Here is a 20,243-nt window from a genome sequence, read left to right on the forward strand (position 1 = left end):
GACTGGGTGATGGGTGTCTGCCTGTCTCTCACACACACACACACACACACACACAGAGGAGGCTTGGGTACAAGCTAACCTAAACCGTGAGTGCTTTCCTACGGGGCACGATTTAGGGCCTTCTGGGAAGATTCTCCATCGTGAAACCTCTCCTCTATCCTAGTACCTGGAGTTGCTCTCCCGTGAGCAGCGCTCTGACTCTCTTCAAATCTCAGGTCAGCCACTTAGGGGCCAGGCCAAGCCCAAGAGAGCAGGGGGCCTAATCGGGAGGTGGGCAAATCGGGTGGTTCCCGATTTGAGGGCTTAGGTGCCGAGGGATGGCTTCTCTGGGGTCAGAACTGGGCCCAGGGCAGCTTCCGGATCACCTGGAGGGTGGAGCTCAAAGGCTGGAACGTCAGCTCTTGGAAGCACAGGCTTGTGTCGTGTTGTTTTGTGGCCAGAACTGTGCCTGGAACACCATCCGTGCAGAGTTAATATTGGTTAGATGAATGAATGAATGAATGAATGAATGAAGGCCTTTGAGGATTCCCAGAGTCAAGGTTTTATTTTGTGAGCAGGAGCTTTTACAATGCAAATGCCTGGGTGAGAGGCAGGACAGGAGGTTGAGTCAGACAGATCCTAATCAGAGTCTCAAGTCTGCAGTGACGGCCTCAGTTTCCTCATCTGTAAAATGGCTTTGCAGAGACTGAATGTGTAGGCTGGGAGTGAGAGGAGAAGGCAGGCAGGAAACCTGAACAGGAATGGGTCTGGAAAGAGGGAAGCAAAATCTCTGAGAACTCTGCGGCCGGCCAGCCTCTCACCTCCTGCTGGCCTGGGGAGCCGGGTCCAGCTCTGCCGGCTCAGTCCTGCAAATGTGATGGATCTAGTGTTCACCAGGCGGGGGTCAGAGTGGAGAAGCAGCTCCTTCAGTGGGACTGTTTATTCCTTCTCATTCTCGGTCAATTCCACTTTACTGTGGATGGGTTTGCAAGAGCCCTCCTTGCCTTTCTAACGAAAGGGATTGAAGTTTGGTAAAGTATCGAGGAAGAAGGGGGATTATTTAGGGGGTGGGGTAGGGGTGACGTGTAAGGAGGCTCACACAGGGCACCACAAGCCTGGGAAAGAGCGTAGAAAGCAGATCACTGAGGATCTATTTTACCCTAGACACACTGGCCCGAGAACTAGAAATCAAACATAATAACTCTCCACATGGTGCTTGAAAACCTTCACTATTTCACCTATTTTCTGCAAAAGCGCTGACAGGTTTTCATGGCAGATGTTATTCTCCATTTTGCAGATCGTAAAACTGAAGACCAGAGAATGGAAGGGGATGTGTGTGTAAGATTGCTTTGTAGATGTCCACCAGTCCCTGGAAATGTGTTTCTGGGCTGAATGGACCATAAAGCTAAGAGAACCCAATGGCCATTTGGGAGCTTTGGTCACCAAGAGGCTGGCCCTTCCAAGACTAGTTAGACCTGAACAGCAGGGACAAGGGACAGGGGGACAGTGGGGACAGACTCACCTCTAACTCAGCCACAATGGAGTAGCCACAGATGGATGCGGGGCAGGTGCTGGATCCTAGGAGACACCGAGCAGGGCTGGAGCTAGATGCTGTTAGGGCTGTCACCTGGTCCAACTGTCCCCGCACCCAGGATGGCCTCGTGACTGTGTCACCAGCCATGCAATGTCAGGGAGTCATCCCAACTCTGGGGTCCAGGATTTGGGATCCAGTCAGCATTCTCTACTTGCTGGACGCATGGCCTTAGGCACAAACCTCTGGGTCCTCATCAGCACCATGGAGAGCTCTCCAGGAGAAGGTTTGTGTCAGGAAGGGTGGAAAGGCAAGACCAGAAAGGCCTCTTCTGACCACAAAGATTTGGCTGCTAGATTGCAGGGAAGCACCCCAGAGGGTGCAGCATGTCGAGAAGTGGAATTGAAATGTATCCTGGACAGGACCAGCGATATCATCTGTGGGATCCTTCCGTGAAAAATGAAAATGAGAGGCCCTATGTTCAAAAATGATTAAGGATTGCAGAACAGGGATGGCAGACCACTAAGCAAAGCGCGAGGCCCTCTGAGGGTGGGGCTCTGTGTGACTGCACAGGTCATCCGTCCATGAAGTTAGCCTAGATCTTGGTCCACGGCCAGAGGGGTGGGGCAGAGGGCTCTTAGAATTGAGGAGGGGTTTCTGCTTTTCTTCTTGAAGGGCTTGCATTTGCCCTGCAGGTCCTCAGTTTGTCTGGGGCTGGGAAACACTTTCTTTGCAGATCTACCACCCTGAAGCGGAGTGCTGGAGTGCGGGCAGAGGAATGGGTGGGAGGGGGCTGCTTTTCACTGAGCAGACACAGAGATAAGTCTCCCCACCTCCCACTCAGCACTGCTCCTTCCCCACCCCAAAGGCAGCACAAGGTAATAGTTTTCGACACGTTTCATTGAAATGTAATAAAATGTTTGCATGGCATTATTAGATAAATAAGGGTTGACTTGAGGCAGTACTTACTGGGAAGTGTGACATGAAAATTCATTTAATATGAAAGAACGTGGAAGCTTAAGTTTATGGTAATGGATTGATTGCAGATAGTATCTAATAACTCCATATAAATATATTTCAATCACAATACCCGTCAGGGTGGTCCTCAGCTCCCTAGGCTGTGAGGCGATTGTAGTATGCCCGACCTCCTCATTTCCAGGCCAGATTAGAATTAATTAATTGCTAGTATTGTGACATTACTTTTGTAATTAAGACCTCCATAATTTTCAGTGGCAGTGAGAATGAGAAGTGTTTATTATTGTCTCAGCTGAGACTGGGGAAGTAGAGAAGCAGAAAAATAATAGAGAAATCTAGAGAGGGAGAATGTATGATTTCATTCTCTGTGTCTGGAGTTTTCCGTCTTGCCTGCAGAGTGGGGAGCCCCAGACAAGAGGCAGGGTCTCAGGGCTGCACAGGGGCAGAGGTTCTGGCACCTGCATGGAAGGTCAAGGGCGACGTCTGTCTCAGAATTGCTGATCCCAGGAGGCAGGGCCCAGGGAGCCGGCCGAGTGAGGGGGCTCCAGCGTGGAGCTGTGGCTGAGACCAGGCCAGAAAAGCAGGGACCAAAGGTGGGTCATGGTTGATGCATCTGTGACACTCCCCTTCCTCCCTTGATAAACTGTGAAATCCATTTGTCCTTGGCTGAGATAAACTCAGTGAGGCTGTCACTTCTGGGCATCTGTGGAGGGGCTGGGGGAGGGCGAAGGGATGGGCCGTGCATGTCTAAGGCCCATATGCTGGCCTGTCTCCCACTACACGACCCTGGGAGTTTGCGTTTCTTTCTGCCTTTTACTTTCCTGGGAAGAAAATGGAAATAATTTCCTTTGAAACGTGACATTTCCTAATCCGTCGCCCGGCCTGGCTGACAGCAGGATTAGTGTGCTCGGGCTGCCAGGTCTGGCTGGCCATGTGCCCGTGCCTCCTGAGGGGCCGAGGTGGCCGGTGCCGGCCCCCTCCCCCGGCTCTTCTCCCACCCCAGTCTGGTCTCAGCTGCCCCTGCCCTTGCACATCAGAAACTGGTGCGCTGGAAGCCCACGCCCTTTCCTGACGTGTGTGTGTGTGTGTGTGTGTGTGTGTGTGTGTGTGTGTGTGTATTGAGGGCATGGGAAGTTTCACCCACCAGAAGCTATTAGTCTTGTCATCGGAAAGGATGAGGATTCCAGGACCTGGAGAAGTGGGTTCAGGTCTGGGCTCTGCATGACCAGCTCTGTCCCCTCTCTGGGCTGTAGACTGCTTGTCTTGGAAATGAGAGAATGACGGAGCATTGCTTTTGATTGTGTCTACCCCTCTGTTTCTGGCAGTCTCTGATTATCTAGTCTTTGTCAAAGCTCTTTTGTTGAAAACAAGGGCCGAGAAAACAACGGGACATCGGTAGTAGTTAACTCGTGGGGCGTCCTCCAGGGGGAGGGGCTGATTCTGCTGTCGTCCCTCTGCTCCTGTCCTGTAAGCTGCCCGCGGTTGGTGGCTTTGCACACGTAGCCTCTCCGTTGGGGTGCCTGGCAGACAGCCCCTCGGCCCCTCCCACCACCAGGGCCATGCGAACTAGGATGCAGGATGTCAAACCTCGTGACGACCTGACAAGTAGATAGTCTTCCTCCTGTGTAAGATGAAGAACTGGAGGATCAGAGAGGTTAAGTGACCTGCTCAAGTCATTAATTCAAGCAAATTTGAATCCAGGCAACCCAACTCCAAGTCCCCTGCCCCCCTCCGGCTGCCTGTCACATGTCACATATGAGCTATTTTCCCCACCCTGTACCCCGTGCCGTGCTAAGTCCGTGAACTCTGAGAATTGAGCTGCCAGCCCTAGGCTATCTTGGCCAAGTGTGTAATTTTTATGTTTTTTGCGGGAGGCATTGGGGCACTTTCTGGGGGGTGTCTAGCCCCTCTGCTTCACATTCTGTGTCAGGTAGTGTGAACTCTAAGACTGGGACCTTTGGAGGTGTCTCCAGACGCAGAATGCCTGGTCCCCAGGCTGCGTCCACAGATCAAGTTGAGCGCTAAACATTCAACTTAGACAACCGCCAGAGAAAACTGCACAAGGAGATCTAAATCATTTTGCTGAGGTGGAATTTTCTGGAGCAAGTTACTGGAAATCTCTTCTCCGGCCTTTGAGACCAAGAGAGGAAGCAGAGGGAACCCAGGGGTGGATTAGCAAGGGAAGGAGGGAGACGGTGAAGCGTGGCCAGGAGAGCTCTCACCTGGGAGCCCTGGATGCCTCTGGGGTAGAGTTTTTCCCTCCTCTAGAGCCCAGTTTCTACATCAGTGAATCAGACACTTGGCTTGGGTCTGAGATTCTGGGGTTTCCCTGAAGCGCTTTCAGGCCAGTGGGGGGAGGAGAGGGATTCTGCAGGTAGAGTCTCTCCTTCCTCTCACTCCTTATCTACTCTGTGTGCTGACACTGCAACATGTGGTTTGAAAATCGAAGAGTTTTTCATTTAGGAGGCTGGGGTGTTTGTGGTGGAAACTCGGGATGGAAGGTGATGGGTAATTGTTGCTGTAATGGCAGGAGGAAAGAAGTGTACACAGCCGTGTTCAGCCCGGTCCTCCCTTGCCCATCTCCAAGGCAAACAGCCCACAGTCAAGCTCCTTCAGAATTACAGATGGAGAAAAGGCTTCCAGTGCGGGACCCAGGGGTGGAAGGAAGACAGCTTGGTCTTAGAGTACGTTTCTTGGAAACGGTATTTGTTGGAGATTAGAGTAGCGATCCTCAAAACAAAATCCAAACGCCACGTGCTGGGAGAGCTGGGCCCACCTGCACGAGTGAGGTGTGGTCCACTGGGAAAGTCCATCCCCATTCCCGTTGTGGATGGTTACCTGACCTGCTTCTTTTGAGTCCAGGGGGCCTTGTCCCACTCCACATTCTGTCTCTTTCTCCCTTTGTTTTCCTGCTCGTCCTTTCTACTCTGCGTCTTCAGTGTCTCTTTCTTGGTGTCGCTGCCCCTCCCGTTTTTCTCTCCCTCGCTCGCTCTCCCCATCGATCTCCCGACCTCTGCATTAGCATTCGCAACCTCCGGCACCAGCCACTTAGGCCAGAAAGACAGCTCCTTGGAAACACAATTGAAATATTTTTATAAATGACCAGCGGAGTTTGAGTGACATGCCCTTCTTAGGCTAAATAAAATTAAAGTTAAACCTTCTAAAAAATACATGAGCCAAACATCCTCTGCACACTTCATTATGCAAATGAAGCTGTCCGGCGCTGCACAAATTAGCCCTCCTTCTGAAATTCGCTGCTGCCTCTTCCCTTTCCTTTGCTTTCCTCTCTTTTTTTTTTTCCCTCTGGGTTTTGAGAGAAATGGCTTTGTGATTTTAGGCCGACAGCTGGAGTCTGGGGGGAGAAGCAGGAGGCTGGAGGGTGGGAGGGTCAACGTATTCCTTTTGCTTTCCTCTTTGTCCCCTTTCTCCCCTCTCTTTGGCGGGTAGGCGGTGAGAAAACAATGAGCCCACGATGACTCCTCACCCTCTCTTTCAAATTGCTTTGCGGGGTCTGGCCAGGAGAGGTCAGCCTGGGGTTGGGAATGGGGCTCCCCAGAGTGGGGTGCTCAGCCATCTCTCAGTCTGGGGGCTGTGGGAGCCTGCAGCCCCAGGGATGGACTGGCTGATGGACGACAGACCCACTGCCACACCAGGTCCGGGCACTCCTTCCCCAGGGCCTCAGGCATAATAAGGGTTCCCATCGCCCGAATCCTGGATGACAACTGGAAAATTTGAGCAGAGGCTAGATGTGGCATCTCCTCTGTGTCCAGCCCGCAGTGATTCATGCAGGTGGGAGAGGGTCACACTGAATTGGGTAGATTGGCCTCCCAAGGCCCGATGACCAAGTCAGGTAGGGAAGACTGTGGTCCTTAGTCTCTTCCCTCCACATGTACTGCTGCACCATTGGAATAACTTATTTGCTGGCGTCCCCTTAAAGGGAAAAACACCAGAGAAGGGGAACAGAATAAATCACAGCATTTAGATGTGTCTTAGGGGGTTTCATGTTTCATGCCACAGGTATGGGGACGGAGAGCAGAGTAGGCGTGGTGACTTGGCCCTAGAGCAGGCCCCGCTTCAATGCTCTTCTCCAGGCAGCAGCACCAAGGGCAGGGCACCGAAAGAAGGGGAAAAGCGATGCGGGGGCAGAAAGAGCCACTGAGACAAATGTAACCTGATGCTCCTGCATCCCCAGATATGGTCCTGCCCTGACCCTATGGATGTGAGGTAGCACGTGGCCTTACATCCAGCCAGCTTGCTGTTCATCCCTACGTGGTTAATCCACTCTGGACTTGTAGGAAGGAGTCTGAATTCCAGATGCCCGTCTCCCAGCGATTTCGGATTAGTACATGGGATGGTAGGTGATCTCGCCCCACCTGTGCTCTTTCTGAATTTAGCTGGAGAAGGAGGTGAGGGTGGCAGAGGGAGAGGGAGAGACGAGAGTAACTCAGATGAGTAGGCTGTTGAGGATATGCAGGCAGATGGCAGCCTTCCTTTCCATTCCAGCCTCCCTAGTCTAGACCCTCCTCCCCTTAAACTTAATTTACTCCCACTCTGAGCCACTCTTCCCCGGTTGCTGGTGAGATTCCTATTCTGACTCCCTAGTTCTCATCAGTCACTTTCTTGCTCAAAAACTTTAAATGTCCAGCCTGGCACCATCAAACATTTATTGAGTGTCTGCCATGTGCCTGGCATTGGGAAGTTGGGGGAAGGAGGCACAGGGAGGCATGCCCCTGCCCTTGTGGAGTTTAGAATCTAGTAGGGAAGCCACCTGGGTGAGTGGAAGGAGCTGGAGAGAAGTGCAGATGCTGCAGAGGCCTATGGTTATCTTGACTTGCTGTTCAAGGTTGTTCCTTAGCAGTATCAGTACCACCTGGCGAGGAACGCAAATTCTCAGGCCCCACTGAAACCGTGCCCCATGGGGTTAAAAAACCCATCCTGAAACCATGCCCCATAGGGTTAACAGAAACTGGGGACAAACAGAAATTCTTGAGCTTGTCCTACAGAACAGCAGGTAAGGGAACAGATTGTTAAAACCCCCTCCACTTGTAAACTGCCTTCACTGCCCAGGCTCATCTTGGTTATTTTTTGACTCCTTGACCACCCATATAGATAACGCCTCTGATGTTATTGGTCACTATAGTAACTGGGGGGCTTAAGTTGTTTTCCAAGAACTTGGAGTCGGCTTCTGTCCAACTCAAGCCAGTGTTGGGACCACCACCCCTAAAACTGGGCCTGCGCAGGTGTTTGATGAATGACCTTTTGACATCAGAGGGCTGAAAATTCCATCCGCAGGTATAAGTGCCTCCATTTTTGAACATGCACCCCATGAAGGAGCATGTAACTCATACACCTGTGCAGAACCCCGATTACCTCACCTTCCCCCCACCCCCAATCCCCCTTCTCACACCTAAGACCACCCTGCTTCTTTGTCCCATAAATATCTCAAGCCCCTCGCCTTTGGGGAAGCAGATCTGAGCTTCGTTCTCCCGTCTCCTCACCTGGCTGCCTTGTGAATAAACCTTTCTCTGCTGCCAACCTCTGGGTTTGCAGCATCTGGCTTGCTGCACCTCAGGCAAACGAACCTGGTTTGGTAACACCACATCAGACCTACTGAATCCCAGTCTCTGGGGGCCAAACCCAGGAGCCTGCAGGTTAAGGTGTGAGAAGCTGTTGTAACCAATGGGACAGTAGTGGAAGTGCCACTCTCGGGGAGCCCAGTGATTCCGAGTGGTTGGTTTCTTTTTCCTTCTGTTGATATTTATCAGGTGGCAGATGCATGGAATTGAGTTAATCATACCATGCAGTATGAGGTAATTGTCATCATTCATCTGTGGAAGGCCCCTATTTTGTTTTGTTTCATAATTTCTTTCCATCTCACCCCATCTTTACCTCCGTATCTCCAATAGATATCATATATACATATACATATATACATATATATGTGTATACACACACGTGTATACAGATCTCAACACACACACACACACATATACATTTTGGTCTGTTTCGTTTTCCTCTGTTTTTCGTATTAGTTCATGCTGCCGTACATACATCTGTTTCGCTACTTCTGAATGGTGCATAGTTGTTCACACTATTGCACCCAATAAATGTTGTTTTTGATTCCCTAGTGATGGACACCCAGGCGGCCTCAGTTCCTTGCTGTGATGAACGATTTCAAGCATGTCCTCTTACGGGTGTCTCGGTACCTACCCAGGGGAGAGCTTGCTGGCCATGTTCAGTTTCACTTAGAACTGCCAGATGACTCCCGAGATCAGCTCCATCACCGCACTCTCCCACCAGCAGTGCCTGTGGGCTCCTGTTTCCCCACATCTTTTCCGACACTTGGTGTTATCTGGCTTTCTAATTGTTGCCAGGCTGACGGGTTTACAGGGGACTTCACTGGTTTTTGCATTTCTCTGATTACTGTGCAGATGTACATCTCTTCATGTACCTGTTATAGGGAAGGACTTTGCAGATTTCACCTTATGTGAATTGCCTAGTCATCTTTTTTTGCCCTTTTTCAGTTGTTTCTGCTTTTTTCCTTGATGATTTGAAGGAATTCAACTATATAAGATATATACTAGATATACACATATTCTCTATTTTAGTTGTTGCAATATTGTCTCCTGGCTGGTCATCTCACTGTTAACTTGTCTTTCTGTTCTGTCAGTGAACAGACAGTTTTAATTTTATTCTAGTCAAATGCATCATTTCTCTGTTGCCTTATGGTTTGAGTCTTTTGGGGTCTTATTAAAGAAATCTTCCCACACCAAGGTCACAAAGATACTCTTTTTATATTTTCTCCATTAATTTTGTAGTTTTACAGATCACATTTAGGGTCCTAATCCTCTGGAATGCAAGTTTTTGTATAGTAGAAGGAGAGATTTAAAGTTGTTTTTCATTTAAATGGTAAACCCATCTTCCCAGCACTACCCACTAAGCAAACCATCTTTCTCCCCAGTGGTTTGTGATTTCACCATATCATATGCCCATTCTAATACACACAGAAACACATAACATATATATATATATTTTTTTCTTTTTTTCCCTGAGTTCTCTCTTCTGTTTCATTGGTATGTTAGTTCCTGTGCCAGTGCTACAGTTTTCTTTTTAAAAAATGATTACTGTAGTCATTAGGACTGTTCACAAATAGTGAAGTTCTCTTCTCTTTCAGGAAAGTGGTAGGATTGCATTTCCTTGTCCACCTGGAGTTTGATGTGGCTGTATGACTAGATTTGGACAATGAAATGTGAGCGTGACATGTGTCACTTTTGTGAGGCAGCTTTCAGAGCCAGTGTGTAAGTCATCATGTTCCCTTCCCCCTACTATGACAAACTGCAATGTTCCAGCCAGGTAGGTGCTGTCAGCTTGGATCTTCCAGGCAACCCTCGATGGACATGCAACATGATGGCACTTGGAGGTTTTTGTTTCTGCAGCAAAATATAGCCTGTCCTGACAAAAACAATGACCACGGCTGTACCGTTTCCAAAAGCTGGTAGAACATGTCCCTCCTTTCTGTTCTTCTTTTAAATTTTACTTAGTTCTCTGTGGCTTTTGGTTCTTCCATTTTATAATTTGTTTGTCAATCTTCTAAGAAATTCCAGCTGGAAAAAATTCACCAATACAAGAAGTTTTGAGCAAGAGTATGACAAAAGAGGGAGGGGTTTATGCTGCTGAAATGCAAAGAGATTTAGTTTTCACAACAAGCATCATCTTCTGAAGCACAAGTATTTGTACCCCATCTCCAACATACTCCACTGACCTTGACTCATTCCAACCTCTTGTCATCTTTCTGGCTCATTTTGTCACCATCTTCCCTTCTTTTTTTCATTCTCTCTCGCCCTCTCTTTTATGTGAATAACTACATTCCTTTTAAATCTCATTCAGAATGGCTTTATCTAAAATTTTGGTGCCACTGTCACTTGGGCCTTCGGGGGGTTCACCTTTTATTCCACGTTTATCAAGAGAATCTTCTAAACAGTGACAGTTTTTCCCTAAGAGGAATTCTGATGCCAGCTGTTAAGCTAATACAAAGTGATCCACTTTGTTACAAATAAAAGATGCTGGGAAAAATTAGATAGCTGTTGGAGGTGGGAAGAGACATACATCTAAATATATGTCTGAATGTATACAGACATACATTCAGATACATATATTATAAAAGAAGAATAAATTTCATATGGATTAAGAAGTTAACTACAGAAGTTAACTGTAGGGGGAGCAAAATGAGCAAAGAGGGTCAAAAGGTACGAACTTCCAGTTATAAAATAAATATGTCCTGGGGACGGAATTACAGCATGGTGACTATAGTTCATAATCCTGTATTGCGTATTTGAAATTTGCTGAGAGTAGATCTTAAAAGTTCTCATAACAAGAAAAAAATTGTATAAGGGAACCCTCTTGCAGTGTTGGTGGGAATGTAAATTGGCACAGCCACTATGGAGAACAATATGGAGGTTCCTTAAAAAACTAAAAATAGAACTACCATATGACCCAGCAATCCCACTACAGGGTATATACCCTGAGAAAACCATAATTCAAAAAGAGTCATGTACCACAATGTTCATTGCAGCTCTATTTACAATAGCCAGGACATGGAAGCAACCCAAGTGTCCATTGACAGATGAATGGATAAAGAAGATGTGGCACATATATACAATGGAATATTACTCAGCCATAAAAAGAAACAAAATTGAGTTATCTGTAGTGAGGTGGATGGACCTAGAGACTGTCATACAGAGTGAAGTAAGGCAGAAAGAGAAAAACAAATACCGTATGCTAACACATATATATGGAATCTAAAAAAACCCCAAAAAACAGAAAAAAAACAACTGGTTCTGAAGAACCTAGGGACAGGACAGGAGTAAAGACGCAAACATAGAGAATGGACTTGAGGACATGGGGAGGGGGAAGGGTAAGCTGGGATAAAGTGAGAGAGTGGCATGGACATATATACACTACCAAATGTAAAATAGATAGCTAGTGGGAAGCAGCCGCATAGGACAGGGAGATCAGATCGGTGCTTTGTGTCCACCTAGAGGGGTGGGATAGGGAGGGTGGGAGGGAGATGCAAGAGGGAGGGGATATGGGGATATATGTATATGTATGGCTCACTTTGTTATACAGCAGAAACTAACACACCACTGTAAGGCAATTATACTCCAATAAAGATGTTAAAAAAAAGAAAAAAATTGTATAACTATGTATGGTGATGGATGTTAACTAAACTTGTGGTGACCATTTAGCAATATATACAAATATCGAATCATTATGTTGTACACCTGAAACTAATGTAATGTTACATGTCAATTATACCTCAATAAAAAAGAAGTTAACTGTAAAAATTAAATCATAGAAAAATAGAATAAATATCTGATTTCTGTTTCTAACCTTAAAACTAATGGAAGAAGTCATACACACACAAACTGACAGACTTAACTCTAGTACATAAAAGCATAAAACTCCTAAATACCCAGACACTATAAGCAGAATTTAAGGTCAATCAACAAATTTAGAGACATTTCTTATAAACATGACAGGAAAAAATTTGTAACTTTCTTTCTTTTTTTTTTTTGGCTGCGTTGGGTCTCCGTTGCTGCGTGCTGGCTTTCTGTAGTTGCGGCGAGCAGGGGCTACTCTTCGTTGTGGTGCGCGAGCTTCTCTCATTGCGGTGACTTCTTTTGTTGTGGAGCACGGGCTCTAGGTATGTGAGCTTCAGTTGTTGTGGCACGTAGGCTCAGTAGTTGTGACTCACGGGCTCTAGAGCGCAGGCTCAGTAGTTGTGGCGCACGGGCTTGGTTGCTTTGCGGCATGTGGGATCTTCCCGGAACAGGGATCGAACCCTTGTCTCCTGCGTTGGCAGGCGGATTCTTAACCACTGCGCCACCAGGGAAGTCCCTGTAACTGTTTTTTGAAAAAAATTTTTAATTGAAGTATAGTTGATTTACAATGTTTCAGGTGTACAGCAAAGTGATTCAGTTATATATGTACATATATATTTTTTAATATATATACATAATGTATATATTCTTTTTCAGATTCTCTTCCTTTATAAGTTATTACAAGATATTGAATATAGTTCCCTGTGCTATACAGTAGTAGTATATTTTGTATATAGTAGTGTGTATCTGTTAATCCCAAACTCCTAATTTATCCCTTCCCCACCCTTTCCTTTGGTAACCATAAGTTTGTTTTCTATGTCTATGAGTCTGTTTCTGTTTTTTAAATAAGTTCATTTGTATCATTTTTAAGGATTCCACCTATAAATGATATCATCTGATAAAAATTTGGAACTTTAATAAAGTGTTCATCAAGTCAAGAAACCCCAGTAACCTTGGGGTTTTCATTGTCATTTATATGGTAAGCCAACTTTCCCAGCACTACTCACTAAGCAAACCACCTTTGTCCCCAGTGCTTTATGATTTCACCATATCATATGCCCAGTCTAATTCACATATAACACATATATATGTATATGTATATGTATATTTCTGGGTTCTCTCTTCTGTTTCATTGGTATGTTAGTTTCTGTGCCAGTGCTACAGTTTTCTTTTTTAAAAATGATTATTGTAGTCATTAGGACTGTTCACAAATAGTGAAGTTCTCTTCTCTTTCAAGAAAATGGTAGAATTGTGTTTCCCTGTCCACCTGGAGTTCAATGTGCCTATATGACTACATTCGGACAATGAAATGTGAACCTAAGTGACACGTCACTTCTGGGAGGCAACCTTCAGAAAGAAGGCAATCATAGAATTAGGCAGTTCCCTAAGGAGGAAGAAAAATAACGAAATAACTAAATATACAGAAAAGATACTGAGCTTCATTCATAATAATCTAAAAACGAATGTTTAACAATCCTGCTGGAATTTTATTTAAGATTGTATTGAGTTTATAGATTGATTTGGGGAAATTTTTCTCCATTGATTTAGGTCTTCTGTTTTACCCCTATTCATTTATAATTTTCCTTTGTTCTTTTTTTTTTTAAATATTTATTTATTTATTTGGTTGCGTCAGGTCTTAGTTGCAGCATGAGGAATCTTTAGTTACGGCATGTGGGATCTAGTTCCCTGACCAGGGATTGAACCCAGGCCCCCTGCATTGGGAGCGTGGAGTCTTAACCGCTGGACCACCAGGGAAGTCCCTATAATTTTTCTTTGTAAAAGTACTTTGAATTTTTAGGTAGGTTAATTGCCAGATGCTTTATGGTGTGGATTGATTCGATGACTAACAACTGATTTCTATTTGCTTACTGAGGGAGGTGGGTCCTGCCACCTGCCCTGGAGCAAAAGATGGGTCAGCCTCCTTTCCTTTTCCAGTTTGGTCCCCACTGCCGGCTGCTGAGCCCTGAGCTGCTGGAGTGCAGGGAGGGAGGCTGAGGACGGGAGAAGAGCTTACCTGAATGATGCTGTCAGAAGGTGGCTGCGGTGATTTTGTACTACATCAATGTAGCTCAGCTAGAATTCAGTTTCCCAGAATTTCCTTCCCTGAGTGGTTCTGGATTAGGCTTGACCACAAGAGAAATTTGGGCAAGATTTGGAAGACAAAAGGAAAGCAGCAGCCGTTGTGCTGGGAAGGCTGGTGCAGGGACGCAGGTGCCACATAGCTCCCACGTATTGTCAGTGATCTACTGGTGGCCACATTAGGGTCAGGTTGCAGCTCCCCCGGCGTCTCCCGCTCAGCTTCTCTGAGTCCTGGGCCAGGCGTGCGTGTGGCTGTGTGACCGGAGGCTCCAGCTCCTCCTGCAGCTGGTCAAGGTTGGAGGCGCAGAGAGACAGGTCTGCCCTTGCCCTCCCTTGCTTCATGACCTATAGTGACCTCAGGCTCAACATCAGATAGCAGACCCCTTCACCAGCTAACACAATTGTGTGGAGTCTAATCCCTATAATAAGTCCCTTTTTCGTCTTACTCAGAGCAGCTCCACTTTCCTGAGGAAACCTAACTGGCACAATGGCCCTGTGCTCTCTGGGCCGAACAGATGTTTGAAGCAGACTCATTCTCTTGTGGATTCCTCAGAGGCTCCTCTCTGACTGCAGTGCCCTTACACGGGCCATCCTCCAGCTTTCATCCCCTCGCTAGAGCTCCCCGTTTTTAATCTAGGGGGTGTCTACTCGATATTGGAGTTCTGTTGCCCTCCCAGGTGCCCCTTGTGTAGGACACAAAATGGCTCCAGAATAGCTCTCACGGGAGCCACTTCTGGTCCAGGGAAATGCAGAAGCACCGTTTGTTTCTGACAGATCCTAGGGGCGCAGGCCTTCCCACCCCAGAAGCAGACCTCCTCTGCCATCAAAGCAACTCATGGGCCTGGCTCTCTTGCTCCTTAATATCCTGGCAGGAGCTAAACACCAGTCCCCTGGGCCCCTCAAGCCACAGGGCACCCTTATCAAGCTCCTTTGCAAGTCCCTCTGGTTGGGTCCCTCTTTCCACTGCTCCTGCCTGGGTAAGGGGGGCGAACACTTATAGCAATTCTTCCCGAGAAAACTGCTTCTCAAACTCATCCCCCCAGGCCCATGTGCTACACCGTTTGCATCCTCTTTGTGGACTGAAGAGGCTTCTAACTGGTTTTTGAACATCTACTCTGCCATTTCTACTGGTATGTTGGCATTTATTGTGTCATGGTGCCTCAGCCAAAATTTCCATGGACTACCCTGTCGAGAATGGAGGAAGTTCTTCTTCCAGATGGAGATTCTTGCAGAGGAAGGGGTCCATCCCACTATCCAGGCCTGCAGGGTTAGTTTATAAGGCCCCCTTCCCTTTTCTTTCCCTGGGGAACTTACCAGAAAGAGCAGCCTTGCTGGTCTCCAGGGCTGGCTCTTGGGGGGAATCCTAGAGCCCCAGAATGTCATAGCTGGAAGGTGCCACAGAGGTTATTAGTCCTACTCCTTCATTTTATGGGCTCAGGGAGGGGAGGCAACCTGCTCATAGAGATGCAGTGAGTTCCAGCCATGGCTGGATCCAGATCCAGACCTCCTTTGTCTGAAGTAGCCACGTTCTGGACCCAGCAGGCTCTTAAAATCAAGTACATACCAGCTCACCTACCCCCTAACGAGAACCGAGTGTGTGCTGGGGTTGGTCAGGAGGTGCATGGGGAGGCTGGCCTCCAGCAGGTGGTTGCCATGGCATCCAACAGAGCTTCAATGCATTCTCCTGGCTGGGATGAGGCCAGAGGGTTCAGTCAGCCCCTGGTTCATGGGGATGGGGGTGGGACTGGAGCCAAGCCGTTGGGGATCTGGGCTAGTGAGAAGACATCAGCAACCTCAAAGTACAGTCCAAAGGCTGCACCACACCTGGTTTTGTGTGCCTGCCCATTGCTTATGGCTGCCAGACTGGGCTGACGATTACTCAGGAGGCAAATCCTGGGCTCCCCTGTGAGGGCTGGGCCTCTGCTCCTCTTCAGGCATGGTTGGACATCCAAGATACACCAGTTCCCTCCTCCAGCTCTAGGAGGAGGACAGTCCCTTCCCCAGAGAACGGAGGCTCTGAACAGCCTTGGCTGTGGACCGAACATTCTCTTGGAGTCAACAAGGGCAGAGGTGGTACTTGACAAAGCTGTGAGGAGAGCAGTATTGCTGCTCTGAGCACTGGGATTGTTTACGTGTACAGGTCATTTTAATTCTGAAAATGATTCTAAGAGAGTGTGCTACTGAGACTCAGAGTAAGACACTAGCCCAGGGTCAAACATCCAGCTAGTAAGTAACAACCCCATAGAGGTGATATCGAATTATTCCTCTACCAGCAAAACAAACAAACAGAGAAACAAAACTGTGTCCCTACACTTTTTCCTACACAGGGATTTAGAACCTTTTGGTCTTTGATCAGCTGTTAGGTGAAAAATGGTGTCATAATGTTAACATTTCTCTTATTACAGGTGAGGGCCACTGTCTCTTCTGTGTTTGAGAAGCATCTCCTTTGCCCAATTTCTCATTGATTTATAGATGTTCTCTCTCCTTCCAGAAAATTAACTGCTTGTGATATGGTTTAAAAATTGTTTTTTCCAGTTTGTCATTTGTTGTTTGGCTTCGTTTATAATGTTTCCCACCCCACCAGCCTCAAACTAGGTAAATTTGATTTTTATGTGGTCAAATTAGTCAACTTTTTGAAAGTTTTGGGTCTTATTTAGAAAGGTCTATCCTACTTCAAATTGTATTTGTAAAATTCTCCCACTTTTTCTAGAACGTTATAGTTTTATTTTGTAAAAGTGTAAATATTTGATTATTCTTGAGTTGCTTTTGGTGTGAGGTGTGAGATGGGGATCCAGTGATCCAATTTTACTTTTTTTCTTTCTCAAATGGCTGCCCAGTTGCCTAAATGACATTTATTTTAAAATTCTATCCTCTACCCTTTGAAAGGGTGTCTTTGGGTCTCTTCGGTTCCATTGATTTGTCCATCTGTTCACACCATGTCCTATGGTGTTTTAACTATTACAGCTTTGTCATTTCACAATGTGTTTTAATATCTGGTAAGGCTGGTCCTGCTTCTACCACTCATTACTCTTCTTCAAAAAACACGTTTTCTAGTAGTTCTTGCTTATTTAATTCTAGAGGTTATTATTTATTTCAGAATCCTCTTTTAAGTCCTCCCCCTTCAAACACCCAAGCAAACATAAACAAACAAACAAAATTTAAAAAGCAAATTCCAACTCTGTTGGTATTTGGGGGCAACATTATATTGAATCTATACATTAACATAAGGGGAGTTTTCATATTTTTTGACACTGATCTTCATATACCAGTCTTCTACTGGTGCTTCATACTGTTTTCAGGGTTTTTTCCTCCTAGATTGTCTGCATTCCTTGGTTTAATTCTCTGTATCTGATCGTCTTCCATTGCTATTATGAATGGATTTTTCTTCCATTATCTCTTCTCTGTTGTTTGTACATATATTTTGGTATGTTAATTTTATAACCAGCCAACTTAATCAACTTTCTTATTGTTTGTAACATTTTTAGTCGATTATTTTGAATTTTCCAAATAATCAAATAATCACATCAACTGAAAATGATGCTAATTTTACCTTCTCCTTTCTAATTCTTACACCACTGGAACACTGTAAAGTAGTGGTAGCAATGTTGTATGTCTTTGTCTTGTTCTTGACCTTTATGAGAATGCTTGCAGTGTTTCCACACTAAACATTTTTGTGGTTATTGCCCAAGCATATCTTTTATCATATTAAGGAAGTATCCATCCATTGTTATTTTATAAGACAGTTTACAAAAATCAAGCATGGGTACGAGCTTCTCAAATGTCTTTTCAGCTTCTATGAGAATGATCTATGAGATTTTTTTTTCTTTTGATCTATTAATATACTGAATTACAAAATGATTTTTTGATAATCAGTCATTTTTGAATTCCTGGAGTAAACTCTACTTTATTATTTTTTTAATGTGCTGCTGACTTCTGTTTTCTAATATAGCTTTTATTGTGATATTCACAAGTTATGTGGGCAATAGTTTCTTTATGTGCTCTTTGTCAGGTTTTGATTTTGCTGTTATACTACTTTTATAAATGTAACCAAGCAGGACCCTATGGGGCCTTCCCAGAATAGACCCCCACTATGTCCTCTGTCTGCCTTCTGTCTGTAAAAAAAAAACTTTAGTCAAAGAATAAATTTAATCAGAGAAGTAAAAAAATGTAGAAAGAAAGGAAAACAGTCAAGCAAGACAAAGGAATAATACTTTAGCCATTAAACAAAGTCAAGGACCTTTAGTTCTTCCTCAAGGACTATAGATAATATTCTGAGCCATGTCCCTTGAGCTGTTTTGCAGATACTGAACCCCACCAGGTAGAAGAAGTTAACTGTATGCTGCCCACAAGCACGTAGACCCCAGATAGGTTGGAACCAGAAGGTTGATGATGCTGACTCCCACTTACCTCACCACCAACCAGTCAGAAGAATGTCCACCAGCTGATCACGCACTGCTCCTTAAACACTATAAGACTCCTCACTGCCCCCTCCACGGTGGGTCACACAGTCTTGAGGGCCCTAGCCCCCGTGGCCTCCTTTGCCTGGCAAAGCAGTAAAAGCTACTCTTTTCTACTTTACCCAAGACTCTGTCTCTGCATTTCTTTTTTTTAAAGAACACAGTTTTTTTTTTTAATTAATTAATTTTTATTTTTGGCTGCCTTGGGTCTTCTTTGCTGCGCGCCGGGGGGCTACTCTTCGTTGCGGTGCATGGGTTCTAGGCGCACGGACTTCAGTAGTTATGGTGCATGGACTCAGTAGTTGTGGCTCTCGGGCTCTAGAGCGCAGGCTCAGTAGTTGTGGCGCACGGTCTTAGTTGCTCCGCGGCATGTGGGATCTTCCCGGACCAGGGCTCAAACCCGTGTCCCCTGCATTGGCAGGCAGATTCTTAACCACTGCACCATCAGGGAAGTCCCTGTCTCCACATTTCTATTTGGTACTGGTGAACAGAGGCCAAGTTTTGGCAACATAAAGAATAATTGTAAGTTTTCTTCTTTTTGTATACTCCAAAGGAGTTTATAAAGCATCAGAATTACCCGTTTCTTAAAGATTTGTTAAAATTCTTCTGTGACACTACCTGGGCTTGGTGCTCTTTTGACTTTAGTTTAACTTTAGTCTTTAGCTTCCTATGGCAATTGATCCATTAGATTGTCTAATTTTACTATGGTTAGTTTTGGCAATTTATATTTTCCTGTAAATTTATCCTTTCATTCATGTTCTCAAATTATTTTGCATAACAAAGAGCAAAATAGTGTCATATTATGTTTTAAATTTTATCAGTTTCTATGTTTTTTTCCCATTGAAATTATTTATTTTGGATATTTCAGTTTTCTCCCTTTGGCTTGATAATGTTAGCTAATGGTTTATCTCTTTTATTGGCTTTTTATTTATTTTTTTTACAAATAGAATCAGTTCCTGGATATAATATATATTAATTCTCCAGTTCTTTAATTTAATTCATTGTAGTCTGCTTTCCTATAACTACTGTCTTCTTTCTGCTTTCCTTAACTTGAATTTGTTATCTTTTTTCTAACTTCCTTAGTTGGATGCTTGTTCAATTTTTATTTTTAACTATGAACACTCTTTAGCACAGGTTTTGACATATAATATTTTCATTAGGATTATTTACAGGTAATTTCCAGTTTCAGTTTTGATTTCCTCTTTGTCCCAAAAGTGCTGTTTGAGAGAAAGAATGAAAATTTCTGAGTGATAAGGATTTTATTTCAAAATTCTAATTTTATTACATTATACATCCGGAACATTGTTTGTATGGTTTCTTTTTTGGGGAGGAGTAAATTGAGGTGGTCTTTGTAACATAAAATTTTCAGGTTTTAAAATTTTCTGATTTCAGGGTATTAAAGTATTATTTCAGGGTATGAGCTAGAATAGCTTCATTAATTTGATTGTTTTCTCCTTTATATCCTTAATTATTTTTTTGTTTAGTTCTTCTGTCATGAGCTGGGTGTCAACTATAGTCTCTACTACGATGTTTCTATTTCATCTTGTATATCATGTAGTTTTATTTAAAGACGTTGATGTAATGATATAAAGACATAAAGATATTCGTGACTGTTAGGTCATCACTGGGGATGGTGCACTCTGTCATCATAATGTTTCCTTTTTTCTAGTTAAATGCTCCTCTGCAACCTACTCCCTGCTCCCAATTTAAATCTTATCAGCTACTAAAGTTGTGCTTCTTCCTTTCTTTTTGTTTGTGCTGCATATTCTGTCTTTGCCCAGTCTTTTGTTTTCAACCTCTCTTAATATTGTGTTTTAAAATATATGAGAAATTTGGGCCTTA

The 20,243-nt window shown here is 44.9% G+C and overlaps 1 long non-coding RNA gene across 5 annotated transcripts in view; it reads left to right on the top strand.

The window, feature by feature from the left end:
* LOC132370397 (uncharacterized) overlaps positions 1-20,243 on the top strand; it is a 283,270-nt gene that overhangs the window by 94,165 nt on the left and 168,862 nt on the right. Inside the window, exon 1 of one of the 5 annotated variants that reach the window (XR_009504559.1) lies at positions 12,112-12,188. The exons of the other annotated variants lie outside the window; for them this stretch is intronic. This is a non-coding gene — a long non-coding RNA (uncharacterized LOC132370397). Of the gene's footprint in view, positions 1-12,111; positions 12,189-20,243 lie in introns of those variants that run through there. 5 annotated transcript variants of the gene reach the window in all.

This window comes from Balaenoptera ricei, chromosome 8 (genome assembly GCF_028023285.1).
Source record: "Balaenoptera ricei isolate mBalRic1 chromosome 8, mBalRic1.hap2, whole genome shotgun sequence".
NCBI lineage: Eukaryota > Metazoa > Chordata > Mammalia > Artiodactyla > Balaenopteridae > Balaenoptera > Balaenoptera ricei.